The sequence below is a fragment of the Delphinus delphis genome, chromosome 11 (assembly GCF_949987515.2).
Source record: "Delphinus delphis chromosome 11, mDelDel1.2, whole genome shotgun sequence".
NCBI classification, from domain to species: domain Eukaryota; kingdom Metazoa; phylum Chordata; class Mammalia; order Artiodactyla; family Delphinidae; genus Delphinus; species Delphinus delphis.
In genome coordinates this window covers 60,830,938-60,836,389 of record NC_082693.1, presented here as the reverse complement: position 1 = coordinate 60,836,389, position 5,452 = coordinate 60,830,938, and the positions used below count along the sequence as shown (strand labels likewise).

The following is a 5,452-nucleotide window of genomic DNA, read 5'->3' as shown; positions in this document are numbered from 1 at the left end:
TACTATGTGTCTCGGCGTGTTTCTCCTTGGGTTTATCTGGTATGGGACTCACTGCGCTTCCTGGATTTGGGTGGCTATTTCCTTTCCCATGTTAGGGAAGTTTTCGATTCTAATCTCTTCAAATATTTTCTCTGGTCCTTTCTCTCTCTCTTCTCCTTCTGGGACCCCTATTATGTGAATGTTGTTGTGTTTAATGTTTTCCCAGAGGTCTCTTAGGCTGTCTTCATTTCTTTTCCTTCTTTTTTCTTTATTCTGTTCCGCAGCTGTGAATTCTACCATTCTGTCTTCCAGGTCACTTATCCGTTCTTCTGCCTCAGTTATTCTGCTATTGATTCCTTCTAGTGTAGTTTTCATTTCAGTTATTGTATTGTTCATCTCTGTTTGTTTGTTCTTTAATTCTTGTAGGTCTTTGTTAAACATTTCTTGCATCTTCTCGATCTTTGCCTCCATTCTTTTCCCGAGGTCCTGGATCATCTTCACTATCATTATTCTGAATTCTTTTTCTGGAAGGTTGCCTATCTCCACTTCTTTTAGTTGTTTTTCTTTGGTTTTATCTTGTTCCTTCATCTGGTACTTATCCCTCTGCCTTTTCATCTTGTCTATCTTTCTGTGAATGTGGTTTCTGTTCCACAGGCTGCAGGACTGTAGTTCTTCTTGCTTCTGCTCTCTGCCTTCTCAGGCATCACTTTTATATCCATTTTACAGGGAGGAAACCAAGGCACAAAAAGGTTCAGTACAACTTTTAGTTGTACTTCAAGCAATGAACAGTTTAGAGAGATAAGACATATTCAGATATAAACAACCAGTCACACTCTTTCCCCATACATTCTCCCAAAGACTGCCTTTATTCTGAATATTTATTTCTGCCTTTTATTTCAGTTGGCATCCAAGCTACTCTATTGCCACCTGTTGACCAGCAGAGGGAACCCTCTGACTCAGTACCTTCCCTATAATCTTATTCTCCTTCTAGGAGTCCTATGTCAGTGGAATTCTGTCCTACATTCCATTTTTTCCAATTTTAAAAAAAAATTTATTTGCCTGCACTGGGTCTTAGTTGTGGCTTGTGGGATCTAGTTCCCTGACCAGGGATCAAACCCAGGCCCCCTGCATTGAGAGTGCAGAGTCTCAGCCACTGGACCACCAGGAAAGTCCCTTCCTAGTTTTAAAATGTCCATTTTATTCTATATAACACTTAAAGCTGTCATTTACATCTGAGGAAGAGACGGTTATGAGATTGATCTATGTAAGTAAAACACTTACTCTAAGAAATGTTGTCCATACATTGTAAAATTTCAAACCTTTGATTCTATACACTGAATGGGTTTCTTTGCTACAGAGAATCCACGTGGAATGAGGAATGGAGATGGGTAAAAAGTTTTCTTGAAGGAAAAAATGATGACACTCTGTATACATTTAGCTTTCTGCGTCTTCTGACGTCACTCTCTTCTCCTGCATTGTCTGATGTCCATAGTGTTAGGTTGTCTCTAAGCTACTGCATGATAAGGATATTTCTGTATGAGTCTTCATTCAGTGCATCAAGTTCTATGATGGCTTCATCAAAAGTCGTTTTAGCCAGTGTGTAGGCAAGCTCTGGGTTATTTAGTATCTCAGAGTAAAGTATAGAAAAGCTCAGAGCCAGTCCAAGGTGGATTGGGCGTGTAGATTGCATCTCTTTCATGTTTATATCTAATACCTTTTGGTAAGCTCCTTGGGAATTGTCTATAGTTTGTTTTTGATCATCAACTTAAGCAAGAGAGGTACTGGAAGTCGTCTCCATTTTCAGATAAAAGACTACTTTCTGGATTAGCTGCACTGGCTATTATGTACTTATCCAACAATCTCAGGTCAGTGGTGCAGATGGATCTCAGTTCAGACTCTACTTTTTCCCGATAGTTCTTAATCAGCTTCAATTTCTTGTCAGAGGTGTTGGTTTTCTGCTCAAAGCTCAAGATGACTCTCCAGGTGGACCTGGGGCCTCAAGGATGTTCATGTAGACCTCCCAGAGTAGGTTACATTCTCATTGGTTAGCTCTAGTGGGTCTTCATCTTTCTTTTCAGTCAGAGCTGTGGTTTCGTCAGAGTAACCAAAGTTTCAGCTGGGTGTCCAGAGGTCTCACACGCATCCATCCACTGCACACAAAGAGAGTAACAGCTGTGCTATTGCTCATACCAGTTGCCAAAGTGGTAACCCTGATGGGGCTGGAACTCTGGTTTCACTCTTTGCCTTTACCAGTAAGAATTATTTTGTTGAGCCCTGTCAAAACCTGCAAAACTCTCCGTCCAGTCATTAGACAAGAATAAACTACAAGATAGGTTAACTTTGAGACTTCCGTGATCCTAATTCCCTAAGGACACCAAGTGAGACAGAAAGGATGGCACAGCTGTCAGTTGCTCTGAGCTTGGGTCTTCAATGTTTTCCCTCTACTACCCTCCAAGTAGTTTCTAAGAAGAAAAAATAATAATAAATTTCTCCTTTATTCAAGCTTTCCTCCTCCTGTCTCATTATTTTTGGCAATGGCAGAGCTGAAGTACCCTGGTCCCACAATTTCATCGGTGTCCCCCTCCCCAATTCTTTGATGTTGACCTTTGACATTCCCTCAGTCTGACTGATATACAGTGCTTTGCAAAATCAGCTTTACGGTTTCTCTTCTAACCAGTCTGCAGCCTCTAATTTACCCTAAATAGAATTTCTGGACATGCCATTACCTCCTGGAGACTTTTAGCAGGGAATGACTCAAAGCAGGAAGTCTGCTATCTTTTCTGAACCCCACTCATCCTTTGAAGCCCTCATTCCCCTAAACTGGGTAGGATTAGAGGTGCCTCAGTCTCATCTCCATAGTTTGCATTTGTCCAGGAGCAACAGAACCTGGCTTCTCGGCTAGCTTACTTCTAGTGATGCTCTTTGTGGATAAAGTTCTTTACAGTTTGTATATGAGGTTAGGGTCTTTCTTAGTCTCAGTGTAGATAGAGTCTCCCTCTCTAACTAGCTTCTTTCAGTTCCTTTTAGAGGGTATAGGAATGGGAAGAACATTTTTTAAAGTATGCTTTTATTGCAACCTCCTTTACTCTTTAATTTTACAAAATGAAGAAATTGAGGGCTGGAGAGGTAAAATGACCTGGTTAGATTCACATAGCCAGACAGTAGAGAGAAGAAGACTGAACCCAGGGCTCCTGAGCCACAGACTAATGCCTATTTTTCCTGTTTTGTTGAAAAACAATATTCCAACAGTTTTTAAAACACTGCCTTTTCATTTAAAAATATTTGCTATTTCAACTACATTATGAATTCAGTTAGTGGCCTCCCCTCAGAAGTGAATTATTATTTAAATCAAGTTTTCTATGGGAAAATGCATTTCTAAATCTAAATATTTAATTTCCTTATTGTCTTAGTCAATTTGGGCAGTTAAAATACCATAGACTAGGTGGCTTAAACAACAGACATTTATTTTTCACAGTTCTAGAGGCTGGGACGTTCAAGATCAAGGTGCTGGCAGATTTGGTATCTAGAAAGGTCCCTCTTCTTGATTTTCAGATGGTTGCCTTCTTGTTGTATCCTCATATGGGGAGGCTAGTAACTCTCTGACCTCTTCGTATAAGGGCACTAATCCCATCATGAGAACCCCACCTCATTACCTCATCTAAACCTAATTACCTCCCAAAGGCCCCATCTCCAATGCCATCACATTGGGGATTAGGGCTTCAACATATGGATTTTGGAGGGAACACAAACATTCAGTCAACAGCACTTATAAATCTTTGAGACAGCATGTAATACCTTGTAAAGATTTGAAGACACTAGATGAATATTGTAAAATTCTTAGGTGGAAACGAAGCAATTCCAGGCCTTCTCTGAAGGGATATCCATGTACAACAGGTGAGGGAATGTCACGGTAGCCAGTAAGGCTGGAAGAAGAATATCTCCCTCCACCATCAGCCCACGGTTTTAGTTCAGTGTTCAGATTCATAATTTGAGTAATTCAAATTACTTGTATCTTTAATATGCTCTTTTAATTATGCTCTCCTTATTTCTGCATTGTTGTAGCACCTACCTTCTGTCAGGAGTGGTATTAAACTTACAAATAAATTATTGTCAGGCCATTTAAGAGCATTAAGTTATATGAATGCTAATTAATAACGACAAAAACAAAAGTTCACAAGCTGGGTAACATTTACCCAATTATTTTCTGTGGAGATAGAAAAAAATCCCATCTTCAGACACTTTGGGGGGACTTCCCTGGTGGTCCAGTGGTTGAGAATCTGCCTTCCAATGCAGGGGATGCAGGTTCAATCCCTTGTCAGGGAGCTAAGGTCCCACATGCCGCGGGGCAACTAAGCCTGTGCGCCACAACAAAAGATCCCGCATGCCACAACTAAGACCCAATGTAACCAAATAAGTAAATAAATAAATATTTTTTAAAAACCACTTTGGTTTTTTCCATGGAGCTAATAATTTTCAGAGCTACCATTTACTGAGCACTTACTTGTGGCAGCCGCTGCCCTGAAACTACTTGTAGAAGGAGAGATGACCATCCAGCTCCTAGGTGCTTCAGTCCACCTTGCTCCCTGCCCCGATCTGCTGCTACAGCTTCAGTCACTGTCTGATGTCACTAGCATGAGAGTCCTTCAGGCTGACTCACAGAAACCTTAAGAAATAATAAAATGATTGTTGTTTTACCCCACTAAGTTGGTGTGGTTTTTCACAGAGCAATTGTAACTGAAACAGGTATGTAAGTATTACTGGAAGAAATAAGCAGGAACTGGGAAGACCCGGGAGGGAAAGAACTGACAATGACAGAAGTTTGCACATTGGAAGTTTTTAAAGTGCTAATTACATATAGAGAATTGACGTGTGTGTGTGTGTGTGTGTGCGCGCACACACACACACATGTTCTTGAGTGTGTTTGCCGGGTTGGGAGGTGGGTATCAATCTGCATGCCTTACTTTTGGAACTTTGGAAAAATAGGTTACCTAAAAATTCTATTTTCATGAGGACCTAAATGTGTACAAGAAGAAAGTATAGAGATTTGGAATTGATATGCCTATGGTACCCTACCCACTCCATGAGGAGCCTTGGACTGGTGTTTGGAACAAGGGTACTGGAACCTCTCTCCTATCCTCAGTTCTATGCTTCATCCCCATCCCATGTCCATTCTTCAGTAAATATGCTACACTGACTGATTCCAGGCTCAAGAAAGAGACAGCCTGGTTTTGAATTCTGGCTTTCTCATCTACTAGCAACGTGGCCTTGAGAATCCAACAAATGGAAAATTGTTTTTATAAAGGAAAAAATCAAGGGAATTGTCCAGAGCCTGCATGCCCAGGCAAATGAGGGACTGGTTATGAGAAGCTTCAATGAGTGAGAGACTAAAAGAATATAAATATATAGGAGGTTACAAGCTGCCGTAAAATAACTTCATTCTGAACGCAAAAGTTAACTTAGAAAAACAATGAAG

The 5,452-nt window shown here is 40.6% G+C and overlaps 1 pseudogene; it reads right to left on the bottom strand.

The window, feature by feature from the left end:
* Positions 1-1,292: 1,292 nt before the first annotated feature.
* On the bottom strand, positions 1,293-1,990 carry LOC132434324 (14-3-3 protein theta pseudogene; annotated as a pseudogene).
* Between the last annotated feature and the right edge of the window lie 3,462 nt (positions 1,991-5,452).